At 38.2% G+C, this 15,409-nt stretch overlaps 1 protein-coding gene and 1 pseudogene across 2 annotated transcripts in view; one reads left to right on the top strand and one right to left on the bottom strand.

The window, feature by feature from the left end:
• Nkain2 (sodium/potassium transporting ATPase interacting 2) overlaps positions 1–15,409 on the top strand; it is a 1,053,674-nt gene that overhangs the window by 871,051 nt on the left and 167,214 nt on the right. The window lies entirely within an intron of this gene.
• On the bottom strand, positions 7,448–8,214 carry LOC125394389 (small ribosomal subunit protein eS1 pseudogene; annotated as a pseudogene).

A 15,409-nucleotide genomic window follows, 5' to 3' on the forward strand; every position in this document is an offset into this window, starting at 1 on the left:
TTTTTTATTTGATAGTTGTCATGCCATGTGTGAGCAGAAATGAACAATTCTCTAAAGCAGTTCCGAGTGTTACCCTGAAATAGGCATTTCTAAAACCTATAATAATTTTGTGTATACACACTGACAGTATAGTCTTGGGTGGTTTTCATCTTCAGAGTTTTGTCTAGAAAGCAGTGTCTTCCTTTTCTCTTCACTCAGATAGTGAGTGAGTCTAAAGCCCTGAGTTCCCTAGAAACACATGAAATCCAGTCAGGAAAGTCAAAACCCTTCTACTAAGGTGGACCACAGCTCAATTCAGGAAGTAGGTTATCTATCTAATATCTAGATGGACACACAGCCCTGTTTAGGAAAACTGCAGCCCTAACTCAAGGGTGGCCATACAGTATTGATTGTTCCACCATATTTTTTTCTAGGTCTTCAGAAACACTTTCATTCATTCAGGCCTGGTACAGAAATAGTGTATTATCAAAAAACCTTTGTATCTACACTGCATTCACTACATTTCAGTAGTAACTAGACATTTGACATGGATCTGGATTTGAGAGCCGAGACTACAGTTTCCTAGTCTAGTGTTAAAGATCAAAAAGTACTTACCTTCTTAGGACAAAACTCCTAGTTCCTTCCATGGGAAAATGATCAGCACAGGAAGCTTCTTTCTTTTCTCCCAGCTCCATCAATAGCTAGCAACTCTCATGCTAGGTCTTAGTGTTTGATGTACGTACTCTGTTGGACTCAGTTATAATGTGGGAGTTCCCTCTGTGTACTGTGATTACCATTAAGGAATAAAGAAACTGCTTTGGACCAGAACTTTTTGGACCAGAACTAAGTTCTGCAGGGCAGAACTTAGGTAGGCAGGGAAAGTTAGGCTGAATACTGGGAGAAATAAGGGCAGAGTCAGAGAGACACCATGGAGCCACCGTCAGAGTCAGACATCCTGAAACTTTGCTGGTAAGCCACTGCCACATGGTAAAACACAGATTAATGGAGATGTGATAAATTTAAATGTAAGAGTTAGCCGATAAGAAGTTAGAGCTAATAGGCCATGCAGTGTTTTAATTAATATAGTTTCTGTGTGATTATTTCAGTTCTCGGCAGTGGGAACCAACAAGCGCTCTCTCCATCTACACAGTTAGATATACCACAGTTCTCGCTCTGCTTGTAGAAACTCTGCAAGATGGGGCTCAGTTGTTAGAAAGACTTGAAGTACTGGGTTCAGTTGTCACATGACTGCAGAATATTGGGTTTAGTTGTTAGATGTCCTGGGAGACAGGGTTCAGTTGTTAGAAGTATAACAATTTTGTCAGGGCTCAGTTGTCACCTGTACCCACAGTTGGTAGACTCAGTTGGGACACATCTTTGTAATGCTGATCTGTACCTAGAGATGGTAGACTCAGTTGGGCTACATCTCTGCAATGCTGGCCTGTACCATAGTTGGTCGACTCAGTTGGGACACATCTCTGCAATGCTGGGCTGTACCCATTGTTGGTAGACTCAGTTGGGACACATCTCTGCATTGCTGAAGTCTTTTAGGAGTATTGCTCCAGCTCTGCTCTCCTGGGACCTCAGATGGAGAGATCATGTAAAGGCTAGTAACTCAGTAAACAAATGTGTTTTGCAGCATCACTATAGTTCATATAAATATTCAAAACATGTGGGGAAAAGAAGCAAATCTGAGTGTAAACACTTAGTTTCCCCCAAGGTTAAAAAAGAAAACAGAAATGGAATCAGAAGATGTTCTCTGGAACAACCAATGTGCTCCAAACTTAAAAAATAACAAAAGTTCTAAACTGATTTTAGGACCCCAAATGTACTACCTCTGAATAGTAACAAATACTACTGGTTGGGATAAGTAAGTGGAATTTAGCTTCTTTCATCTGGTCCTTTCATTCATTTTGCTTATTGCTTTGTGTATCCTTTGAAATTAGTCAATGAGTCTGTGATCATGGGGGCAAACAGTGCAAGAACTCAAATAGCCTCAGGAGTGGGGTTTGTTTGTTACTAACTTTCTCTGGTTTTCCCTATTTGCAAATTGAGAAATAGAAGGGCTGATACTCACAGTCTTGGAGCACCCATCCTTAAATCTTACCACCAGTTGTATAATAAAGTATTTTGTAATTGTGAACTAAATGTTAAAGAATTTGCCCTGAGAATAAATGAGAGAGCATCCTTTATTTTCTCCTGAGCCATAGCTCAGTTCCTTTTGGAACTATTAACTTTTCAGATTAACTCACAGTGATGTGCAGAAATAGGCAAATACTACTACATTTACCTCTTCCACAGGTAGAACTCAGATTCCAAAAATCAATGTAATATGACTTTCTGTTGGCAGCTTCATCAGCCTGCCTTGTCCTTCATCAGATATTGCCACCCATGTACGAGAGCTGCTTCCGGGTAGAATATTTGAAAAGCTCACCTGGCCTCCAAGTTCATCATCTTAATTATGACAACATTTGGAAGCCGAGAATAAAAATATAAATACGTTTAAGATGACAGTAAGGATTATAGACCATGAGTCACAAATAGTCGTGTTTTCTTAATCACATGAGGTTTAAGTGAAAACTATACAGCATATCGTTCAATGAACTCCTTTCAGATCATATTTCTTACACTTACCTTTATAATCAAAAAACTGTTTCAGAACTAAATTAATTGTATTGAGTCACAAGTGTCTCCAAAATAAGCAATCATGTTAATATCTACCAATATTATTTTGTAGGATTTTCATAGTATTTTGTAGAAATAATTACAAGCTATTGACCTGGAATAACAGGTTATTCTCTTCATTTGTAATGTCACTTTTATTTAGGATGTCATTCTAGTCCGAATCAATTAATATAATACAGAAATCTTAGGCATAAATATTTCGTGGCATTCTCCTCTTCACCAGACTGTCTAAATATAGTGGTAGAAAAACATAGTAAGATGTGTTTCTGTTTTTAAATAAGAGCAATGAATTCTCAAAGGAAGGATATAAACATGATTTGTACTGACAGCCATATGTGAAAGATAATTTATTGTTTGGCATGCTATACTTGAGAGAAAAGGAATAAAAATATGGGCAAATACACTAAAGCTAAATAATGTTTACACAGTAGGAAGGAACCATCTGTGATATTCTGTCTGTATCTTTCACTTTTATCAGTCTTATAAATAGGACTTAAACTGTTGTTAGCCCACATATCCTTCTGTTCAGCAAGATGCATGATTCCTGGGCCTGGTCACTTCCCCGATTTTTCTCCTCATGCCATTATGACTGCAGGTTTTCTGATTCTGTTCTTTTTCCTCTTAGCCTTTGTCTCTATCTACTCTCACCAATCATGTTAAGTTCATCTTAATTAATGAGCATGAGTCAAGCTCACAACGTTGGATGCTACTAAGTTTATAACTCCCAGTCTTCTCTTTCTCACTGTACAATGACTGGATTCTACCCAGAGAAGCGGCTGTCACATGAGTGTCTGAGTTAAAACCTGTTTCATATCTGGTTCCCAAGTCCTGATGTTGCAAGCCTTGCATGGTTTCAGGGATTGACCAAAATGGGGTGCTGAAGGAAAGAAGAAAGGACAGAAAGAGGAAGACATGCACAGGAAATCGGGAATTTGGTGGTCTGCAGAAGCCACTGCCAATGCACCGCCAAAACTCATGCTAATTGTTATATAGAGATGAATAGGGAGGTGGTTTACTGCATACAGCAGAACGAGAAGGTGAGGGTATTGTAGACAGCAGACAAAAAAAAGGTAGGTTTGATTAATCCCTTTAGGAAAGCAGTCTTCAGACTGTAAACAAGGGTAGAGAGAAAACTGTGGTGACATTTTCTGCACACACTACCGACTTCCACACTTACCAGACGAAGGCTTTAACATTTCCCGTAGGTCTAAGATACTGGCGTTCTTGACATGACTGTGCTCATGCTGAACAATATGCTTCCATTGAGGACTTCAGTTACCTCTTTACAGTGATAGGAAGCCCAGAGTGTCACAGCTCCAAGAATATTTTCAGTCCCTTTATCTCCTCTTCTGTCCTGCAATGTACGAATCTCTCTGTTCTCTTTCAGTGAGTCTCAACAATTCCATCTCTAGAGCTTGGTTCATTCATTTTGAACTTGTTTTTAGGCATCCTTTTTCCTCTTGCTACTCGATGCCTTCTGCTCGTTCGTCTCATTCACTGTCACTCTTCCAACTTTTCTACAACTTCATCATTTCTACAGGCAGATAGAGAAGATTCTCCTATTTTAAATGCCTAAGCACACAACTCATCCATACTATAATTTCATGCTATCCTATTAGTCAAATGTTTTTTAGTAGGTTTACCACGATTATGTAATCCAGGGAATTGTGCGCTGAAGCAGAGAGAAGTTCAATGACAATGATTTACTTATCTGTGTTTTTTTTGAGCAACATACTTACTTCCCAAACGTATTAATGTTGTTTATGAATGCAATATTATAGAAAAAAGATATCAAAGGAAGCTCATTATTAGGAAATTTGAAAATGGTGGCCAAAACTGCTGGGAACCTTGCTACAAACTTGATAAAAGATTCCATTTTCAAAAAGTGGCTTAAAGTCGAGTAGGTTAAACGTAAAGATTTAGATTGAAAATGTACATTCCTCTTCACCTGCTTAGCGCTAGAAACGGTGTCACCGTCATTCAGTCTCTGAACAGTAACTGCAGACGGAAATGATTTATATCCCTGGAGCAATAGCGATGAGTTAAGCTTTGTGCCCTACTCCTGCAACCTCAGTTCTTGGGAGGAGAGCATGTATATAGTGAGTGTGTATCTCCTACATATGCACAGAGCATCTCCAGCTTAATCAATAGAACCGCTGTTCTACACAGGATGAGGCAGGAGGAGGAAGCAGCAGCAATAGTCACTCAGATGAGAGGTTAAGATAGGTACAAGTGTGAACAAGGAGCTGTGTGACTACGGGGCATGACGGATGGGGTAATAGCAGAGACTGCGACCTCCACATGAGGGGACACTTGACCACCTCTCACTAGTCTGGGGTTAGCATTTGCAGGTTACTTTCTCAAATGGACATAGCCTTCCTAACTCCTCCCTTTCTACTCACCGTGCATTTAAGCTCTTCTTTACTTTTCTTTCCTTTTTTTGTTTTGGTTTTGTTTCTCAAGACAGATTTTCTCTGTGTAGCCCCGCCTGTCCTACTCCTGGTGCTCACTTTGTAGACCAGGCTGACCTTGAACTCATAGAGATCCGCCTGCCTCTGCCTCCTGAGTGCTGGGATTAATGGCTTGTCCTCTACCACCACTTGCTTAAATTCTTTTTCTTGAAACAACTCAAAAATTTCTTCTTATATTTCCACTGTCCAGTCTATGTCTTTCATTTGAATTAACCTATGAATGATTTTTTTCAACATTTTCGATTTCCTTTGCCTTCTTCCATTGATCTGTTTCTGTCTGCCTCTCATTTCCTGATGTTGGAACTCCATTTTTTTCTCTTCAGTCTTTTCTTCCCCATTTCTGCTAGGATAAACATCATCGATCCCTATTTCTGTAATTTGGAATCATGATCAAATTGGATGTACCATATATATCCCATGCACATATAGAATATGTAATAATATTATATTATATATTATTATATATAATTAATATTATATTATATATTCCCACAAGAATTAAGAGTGTCATGGGAGCTGACTAGAAGTCCAGTCTTTAGGTAACATGTTTCTTCTCGTGTAAATAATCTAAATGTATTTCTATGCACTAAATTTTAAAAAGCCTTTAGTGACTCAGTTGCTAGAAGAAAACAGGTTTTTGAAATATTTTTATACAAACGTTCTTAGTTTACATTTTAATTATCCTGTAGATTTGAAAATCTTTTTTTTTCAGAATTCCATTGGTTCTTTTATTTTTATTTTTCAATAGCAAGAAATGCCTTGCCAAAAGTTACTTGGCATGAAATTACAGATGTCAATTTTGTCTTTGTACCAATTAGATCATATAAATCCTTACCTTGGGGGAAGTTTATAGTTTTGAGACTCGCCTAAAGAAAAATGACAAAAATAGTATTAATGGATAATGTGCACCTCATGTATTGTTATTTTGAACATAGTGTGGAAGACGGTTTTACATATAAATTGTTGCCTTGTGAGGTAACAGTGTAACCCTTGAGTGCTCTGCCAGTTTGACTGGAAAAACTATTTTATCACGCAAGTTATTAGACTAAAAATCATTAGACGCTCTATTTAAATAATCTGCGTGAACATTTACCTGGATTCATCTCTGTTTTGATTTTGCTTCTGTGATATATTATTGATTGTTTTTTTTCTCATTTCTTTCCCATGTGCTTACAAATGTTAATCTCCAGAGCAGCTCGCTCAATTATTCTCCCAACAAAGGCAGTTTGTAGCTTGGCTTTGCTTCCCTGAGACCCAGTCAAGGAGTTCTGATGACAGATAGTCTGCTTGTCAGCTTTGCTTCACGAAGCCAAAGAAAATGGAACTTCACGGAAGCTGAGCCTCAAGCAGTACCTGGGCCTCTTCTTTGGCCTTTTCACGCTGGGTTTGGCAGAGGCCTTAGTCTTTCATCACGCGATTCACCAACACAAAGGGAAGAGAGCAGTTGCGCTTTTCGGGACCATTCTGGAGACTGCTACAACACGAAATAAACAAACAATATATTTTTAGGGCACCACCTGCAGCCAGCAGCTGTAGCAAGCAGAGCAGAACTACGAATGATGTGATTTGTCCCATTTACCATGAAGCCTGAGGTTTTAGGCAAGAGGGAGGAGACTGTTCTATGTACACAGCCCACACACTGCAATTTGAACTGAAGCTGATTTTCTTCATTTTTAGGTGGGATCTGAGGTATCATTAGAGCTCTTCCCTTTCCCCACCCTATGACCTCTGCTTGAAAACATTTTTATTATTGGGGTTTCAACTGTTAACTGGGGAAAACCATTTTTCTCACTAGTAAACTTCCTTTCTCATTCAAGGGCAATTTTCTCTCATAGCAATCTATACTTAAATGCCAACGTCTGCTATATCTAGGCTGGATATAAAATGATGTCTGGCATTTACGTGAGCCAGTGACATGGGTAGAGAAACTCATGCACTTGGCTTATGTAAGTTTTTTTTTCGTATCTCCAGCCTTCATCTATTTCTGTTCTTCCTCAGGATCTGTTTCTTGAAATGTGAGGCATAAGTTCAGGATCTTCTGAACGCTCAACTTTCAACTCATGCTTAATTGACAATCTGTTCCTTCACTAACCCATTCCTTCCCAGGCAGAAAATCTGTGTAGCTCATCCTGTTCAAATCCTACTGGAACTAGACCACCTGATGTTTAGAATCTTGAGGCTGGCATGCAGAGTATTTTATGTACACTATTTTCTCAGTTAAAAAAAAAATGACTTCATTCTCTCTTTTTAATCACCACAAATAGTATTTTCTTATAACTATTTAAAATCTGGATTTTAAACAGATTCTTGGGCTAATAGTCCATGTACACATCATCTTGTCCAACTTTAACACCTGTCTTGTCCCCAGTAGTTTTTTCAAAACTACCACCTTCATCATGGAGTTCCATGAGTTTTCCCAATTTAAACTTGGGACCTTTGGCATTTTTATTTTTCTAATGAAGACATCACGAAGAAGATAAATGGACTGGAAAGACTTTTCTGTGTCTTTTCCAATGCTGTTTACTAACCACTTCCTTCAAGTCATTTCTCTGCTTGTCTTGAGTCATGATTTCCATCATCTTCTTCCATATCTGGCTGACCTGTTGCTGCTGCACATAGCACATCTTGTGTATTTGATTGTTGCATTTTCCTTTTAGTGAAGCCAATGGAGAATAGGTGGAGCAAATAACCAGCTCTTGTCCTGACACCAGCATGAGCTTTAATCACAACCTGCCACTTTTTGACAATGGGACACATTTTGTCTCAGGTAAGATCCGCAACGTGGAAGTTCGTTGGATAGGTTTTGACATTAACATTCTTAGTAATTAGCTTGAATTTCCTAAATGCAAATTCGTTGTTCTGCAGATTAGCAAGTCTGACTTTAAATAAATAACCCATGAGGTCATCGGATGGATTTTGGTTCCTTAAATCCTTATGAGTAGTGTTTTTCAAATGACTTTAATAAAAAGTTTCACAGAGCTTTCTCATTGTACCAGTCTTTCTTAGAAGGTGGACCAACCCCTTCCTGCTTGACTTCCTTCCTGCTCCCTTTCTTCATGCATTTGTTCTTGACTGCCATGGTGCTGCTCAGAGGCGCTGTTCCTTGTTCTCTTAATGGCTGTTGATTCTAGCCCCAGAAACCAAAATTACCATTTCATGTTGAGCTTTTCTAGGTGAGCTGGAATATATATATAATTGAATTATCTAGGCAATTACATATCGAAATTAATTAAACACAGAGGACAGTGGACTTTAGCATTAAAGTGAACATCAAATACTGCGTAATATTTGGCTTTATCTCAACAATGAACATTGATGTTTAAAAAGAGAACTCTAAATATTTATGAAGTATGGTAGAGTGTCATTCTTAATGCCTATACCAGTGGCCAGATCCTTATTATGAAGAAGAACATTCCAATGACAATCTTTTGGGGCCTCATTAACACCCTTTCTCAGTACTTACAGATATTGCTCTAAAACCCTGAGAACTTAGATGAGAGATTCACAGGTCTGCAGTGATGCATGTCCCTAGCTAATGGAGGCTATCAAGCCCTGTAAGCCAGGTAGGGAAGCTGCTCCCATTATCTTCGCTTTCATCATTATAGTGATGGTGCTTAGGAATATCAAGCATGAAATCATTCCCTGCCTTCGTTGTCTGCAACCATGTTTAATGTGGGACCTGCTTCTATCTCCCTCACCTGTTGAAGGCATTAAGAGGAATTTTTGGGCAACAACTCGTATGCGTTATTTTGCTAAATTATTTCTGCTTCTGAATCTTGTCAATCAATTGTATTTCTGCTTTATAATATTTAACTCTGAGCCGTGTCCTTAACCTGTTTGGTTGAGTTTTTGGAAGAAGGAAGAGAAGAAAGGAAAGTCTGTCAGAATGCCTCTCTGTTTGATAAAAGGAGCAGACAGGAAGGTGGGTCTTAAAAGAGTACTCTTTGAAACTCCCTGATGTTCTTTTGCTGTCTTTGGCTGCCCTCAGTATTTTGTTTTGCTCCCCTCTCTGTATCATTTGAAATAGTTTCTCTTTGAGTTTGTGAATGTTATGTGAAACTCAGTTTATATGCTGGAGCCTGTTAATGAATCTGTCGATTTAATTATTGCATTCTTCAGCTCCCATTTTTGTTTGGTTCCTTTTCTGTCTTTTCATCTGTTTGTAAATATTCTCATTTGGCTCACATATAATTTTTACAAGATTGGAAGCTTATTTATGATGACTGTTTTGAATTATTTGTCAGATACTTCATGTACAATCATGCCCCTAGGATTAGTTTCTGTGGGTACGTTTTGTTCATGTGCCGTGATATCTTATTTCTCTGTATACCTTGTGACTTTCATCCCATGGGAAAACACAGAACCTTTTCCCAATGACCATGAACTGGCATTGTATAGGGAAGGATCTTCCCCCAAATAGCCCACTGCACAAAGATTAGAGACTCTTCTTCAACATTTTTTGTGGGTGTGTCTTTATTGTTATTCTACTTGAATATTAGCAATTGATAAGAACTTGACAGTTGCTCTATAAATAACCCATAATCTCTCCTTCCCTTGAGATGTGTTGATAACACTACAGGTTCTCTGAAGTTGTCACAAACAGCCCAGCTCTCTCTATTACCAGCATCCCCTAGAGTGTATCCATTTCCATCAGTACAAAAAAGCAGGCACTGGAAGAGCCAGTCAGAATCACCCACCCTCAACCTGACTATTAAACAGACTCTAATTCTTTTCCTCCCCATGAAAAAGGTGGGAGTTCTAAGTGTTTTGCCCTCTAATTGTGTCCTGGGCCAGAAGAAGGACTGTGTTGGGTCTGTGCAAAATGTTCTAAAGCATCACTTGTGTTTTCAGTGAACCTCAGCTTGCCAGGAGTGAGATACAAACAAGACAGTAGCTAGAAGCTAGAAGTTTTTCACACACATGCTACTCACTTCCTGAACCTCCAGGACAGACTGAGTGAAAACCCTGAATTTTCCTAGTGATTCAGCTAGTTTTGCATTTAAATGCAGCACAGGACTCTGTCAACTGGTACCTGAATTTCTAACAAAGAGGATTGTTTTCATAGATGGATCCTGAGTTATTGTCTGCCTGCATGGGGTAAGAGTGCCTGGGACGTGGTACTCTACCCTCTTAATAGTGTCACTTTGCTTAATTCATTTAACTCTATATGTGAAAATAAGAAATGAAGATAAATTGAAAGCATTCATTTCTTAAGTAGTGTAGGTATCACTTGTTGGTGTTAAAAGTGAAAGAAGCAGGCAGGGTTATTATCAAGAAAGGAGAAGTAGTGAATACATGAGATTTTTACAAGAAGGTTAAAAAATGCAAGGTAATAGGAGCTGAAACTTAGTTTTAAAATGTGTTTTAACCAATAGCAAAACCCAGTGAACTCCTCAGTACCTGTGAACACAATTGTTCATTTTGCCGAATCATCAAAACTATCTAACTACTATCTAACTACTCTTTCATTTACTTTATTTTTCTATCAGAGGATAATGATTGTTGTTTGAACTCTAGTGAAGAGTCTCCCAAAACTTTAGTTATAAGTAAATAAAACCAAGGACTGGATGGCAGTCTCACTTAGGGCTTTAAAGGATAAATGAAGGGTGACATTCACCCGTTATCGGAGATGTTTCTCCTTAAGAGTTTCCTGGAGACCTTCTAATATGTGCTGCTTTATCCGCTTGATAGGAGAAAGAAGCAACTGCTCAACCAGTTGGTGGTACCTTGACTAGAGTATAATAAACATGGGTCTATCAAAAATCAGAATAAGACAGAGAATGGAATTTACATCTAGTATTAATAATAATAATAAAAAAGAACTCACTATTTATACAACCATTCAGAAAAGCTCAAGACCCTCCCAGTAAGAGCACTCAAACCTGTTCATTTCAGAATGAATCTTTTGCATCTATCTTTAGGGTCCACCATAGTACATTGGCATCAATGTCAGATGTCATACCAAAGATTTGAGTTTTGCTTCTGAATGGGGTTTAACTGTCAAGAGGCTAACCCTGAAATAACAAACTAAAATACATTTATTAATTCAAATAGGAAATACATGCATGCAAAAAAAAATCACCCATGCAAGTAGACAAAGAAATTACAGGGCAGCCAATGGTTTTGAATATTTATTTTTCTTGTTTTAGTTAACACTTTCACTGGAAGATACATAGAATTTTAATAGAACAAATTTCTCAATTGTGTGGAGATAGAACTGTAGTAAATTTTACAATGACTGCCTCTGTCCTAATAAACACAGTAAGATAGCTACCTTTAATTATTACTGGTAATAAAACAAAATGAGAAATAAAACAAACTAACAAAAAGACATTTTAAATGAACTCTAGCTTTGAACTCTTAGAAAGTAAGCAAAAATATCTAGGTAGATAGCATTATGGAAGGACTCTATTAGATAATGTCATTCAAAATATTACTTTCAGGAGTCTAAATTCTGGAAGAGACCATACAAACCATTTAGCATAATTTCTGCTTTCTTAATGAGGGAAGAGGATCACAGCTTATTCCAGGATCAGCAACATAAGCAAGCTTCCCCAAGCATGCATTCAAACATTTCTTCGCTTTACATAGAAGGAAATAATATATTTGGGAAGATGTTATGGCTTTGTTTGTCAAACCAAGGCCTGTAAAACTCATGTTGGTTCTTGAAAAAGTTGAAGGTGGACAGTGTTTGCTTTAGAAGGGGCACACCTTTTCCCCTCAGTTTTCTTTATAACCCTAGTCCTAAATTTTATTCTGCCTCATGTTTTCTTCAAAGGACTTAACGGGCAGGACATGTTCACAGCCCCTACAGCCCACTTCTGCCTCCCGGGAGTCGATTTGTTTCAGTGATGTCTGTATTGGAGTAATATAAGTCTACTGTCATGTTTGCAAACATAAACTAGCCAATGAGAAGGTTTAATTTACGACCTCTCATAGGGAAAACCATTTCCAAATCAATACAGGAACCCAGAATGAACAAAAATCTTTAGAACAAGCAAGAATGAACTTAGATACAAGAATATCGCGGGGCAGGAATTGAAGATGTGGTTTCTGGCAAGGGGAAAATGTTTTATTTTTAAAATATCACATTTTTTGTGAATATAATATAATGACACTATTCCCCACTTCCCTTTCCTCCCTCCAAATTCTCCCATGTATCCTGCCTTACTCTCTTTCAAATGTAAGGCCTCTTTTTCTTTAATTGTTGTTACATGCATACATACACATGCATATGTACACACACATACATACAAACATATATACATGCATATGCATGTTCCTAAATTCTTAACTATACCCTACTCACTCTGTATGTTTTCAAGGCTGACTATTTGACTCTATGTAGTTGGTGTGCTCCTCCCGCAGGAAGAAAGCTTTAAAAAGCATTCTCTGAGCCATTGCTTGTGGCCAACTCCTTTTCCTTACACCCAGAAGTTTTGCAAGACAGTAATGATATGTGCATCATTATCACCAGTTCCAATTGAAATTCAGACTGTCAAACACTTTTGAAAAGCTCTTGCATTAAAGAATGCTCATTTACTAAAATGAGATGGAGAGTGAGTCTCAGTCTGGAAGTTCTTATGAGTCTGGGATGACAAGCAACTGTTCTAGCCAATAGAAATCAACCATGGGCTGTCAGCTGCACCAGATTTTGTTTCGTCTTTTCTTTTGTTGTCTTTCTACACAGCTTCCTTTCTCCAGGATGAATGCTTTTAGCTGCAATAGTGATCGCTGAAATACAGGTTTTTTTTATCTCTGTAATGTCAGCAAACTGAAAACTGATGCTTTTTTTCCAAATAAACACAACTCCAAATACTATTCAAAAAATGAGTTTGGGGTTTGCTGATCTTGTTAAGGCTTGTCTCCTCTGAAAGACACTCTACCTGCATGTCAAATGGATGGACATTTTATGACACATGGAACTGACTCTGGTGAAAGAACCTGACACATTCAATGTCTAGTGCTCACGCATGTGGCTTTCAAACCCAGGGCTGACATTGAGAATCCCAGAAGGCTTTGTCTCTGTACCTGGGAGACGATTGCATTCATTCTATAACCAAAGGCCTAAGACAAGAGCCTTAAAGCCCAGTCTGGCTTGCTAAGACCAGAGATAGCAACAGGAAAATCTAGCTGAACCCATTATACTCTTTTCCAGAGAGGCAGGAGTGCAATGGGAAAATAGATTGTACATCTTACTGCTGCTAGAACTTCGTTTCCTGTACTGCATTTTGTTCATTTGTTTCTTTTAGTTTAATTTTTTTATCCACTCTACCAATTTCTTCCTTTCCCTAATTTTGGACACTTTTTTTTTCTTTTTTTATTGAAAAAAAAACCTTCAAACAATATTTTCCAAGCATGCATTTCCTCTTCGCCCAGTACCCATCCTCACTCCTTCCCACCTTCTTGTTTACCTTTAAAAAACAAACACAAACAATAACAAAAAGAAACACACACTAGAAAAATAAAACAAAAACCACAAAAAATAGAAACCAAAATACACAAACAAAACACCAATAGGAAAAAAATGTTCAAACAAAGAAATACGAAACAAAATTTTATGAAAATATCATTGAGTTAATTTTGTGTAGGCCATCTACTTCTGGGTATAGAGCCTTCCATGAATAACATACCCAGTATGGTTAATATACCCAGTGAGACTCCATTGTAAAAAAAATATTTTTTTATTTGCAAGCAGGTGTTCATTACAGATAGCTTCTAGGCTAGGATTGGTATCTCCTGTCATTTCCCTTTTCAGAACTGAAACCCCATCTGATGTGAACCTGCGCAGGTCCTAAAGATGCTGCCACAGTCTCTCGGAGTTCATATGTTCATCAGTTTTATTGTGTTTGGATGACACTGTCTTCTTGAAGTCATCCATCACCTCTGGCTCTCACAGTCTTTGTGTCTTCTCTTCCTCTTAAATCTTTGAGTGAAGGAGTTTGATGAAGACATCCCATTTAGGACTGAATGTTCCAAAATCTCTCTTTGTCCAGTTGTGGGTCTCTGTGTTAGTTCTCATCGACTACAAGAAGTTTATCTGATGATAGCTGAGCAAAGAGGCATTGATTTGAATTCCAACCTGGTATGACCGCAGGAAGTCTCAAATTCATTTCTGGGTATCTGGGCAGAAGGAATGCATATGGGCTAGATTTTAGTGAATTTTATAATTAAGGAACAAGATTCTCTGCAAGAAATAGATGCAGAACCCAGAGAGATAACAGTTAGAAGAGGACCCAGATTCAATTCCCAGCAGCACTCACATTAGGTGGCTCATAATTACCTGTAACTCCAGCTCTAAACAATCCCAGACCTTGTTCTAGTCTCTGTAGGCAACAGCATTCAAATGTACACAGCTCACTCTCATGCAAACACACATGATTAAAATAAGATAAAAAAAATTCTAAGGAATGATGCAAAGGAAGTTTCTGGAGAGCTCCAGCTGGAGATATACGGACTGTTTATTTTCAGTACGTAGGGATCTTAGAATGAGATCATCAAAGACCAGCTACCATGGTTAAAGGCACATTACAGTTCTCAGCCTGTCAGATACCTGTGTTCCATTAACTGCTCTCGGAGACTCACCTGAACAATGGACCAGCCACCACCAGCATTTTTCTCTACAAGACCCTGGTAGACAGGCCTCATTGTTACTGAAATCCTTCTTGTTCCTCCTTCCCTGTACCACCCATTCTGCTATTGACTGACCCACTTCTCTGAATGATAAAAGATCAATTATGGAGGAATCCAAAATAAGACAAATGCAAATGGAACTCTTTAACAAATCAAATAGTTAAGTTTTCTATATTTTAGGCATACTAGTCGCGTGTGCGTCATTACCTTGGTTGAGAGATGTTTCCTTGATTACCAGAAAAACTAAAGAAATCCAAGATTCACCTGGTCTGATACACATTTAGTTGGTTTTTCAGCAGATATTTTAACATGTTCTGTGTCGGTTTTTCTGTTGTTAATGTAGCAAAATATTTGGCCTAAGCAACTTGAGGGAGGGAAATGTTACCTAGGATCTAGAGGTTAAAATCCTCAATGCTGCAAACCTTTCTCAAGGCAGAGAGCTACATTGCCTTATGACTTTCCCTTGTCCTCTTTTATTTCACCCAGGGCCCCATGCAATGGGATAATGTTTCCCATATTCATTCAGACCACGTTAATGCTGTCTGGAAATTCAGTTGTAGACACACCCAAGCATGTGCTTTAATAAGCTACTGTCTTCTCTACCCAATAAAGTTGACAATCAAGATTAGCTATATAATATA

The sequence above is a fragment of the Myodes glareolus genome, chromosome 1, assembly GCF_982192425.1.
Source record: "Myodes glareolus chromosome 1, mMyoGla1.1, whole genome shotgun sequence".
Classification (NCBI taxonomy): Eukaryota; Metazoa; Chordata; class Mammalia; order Rodentia; family Cricetidae; genus Myodes; species Myodes glareolus.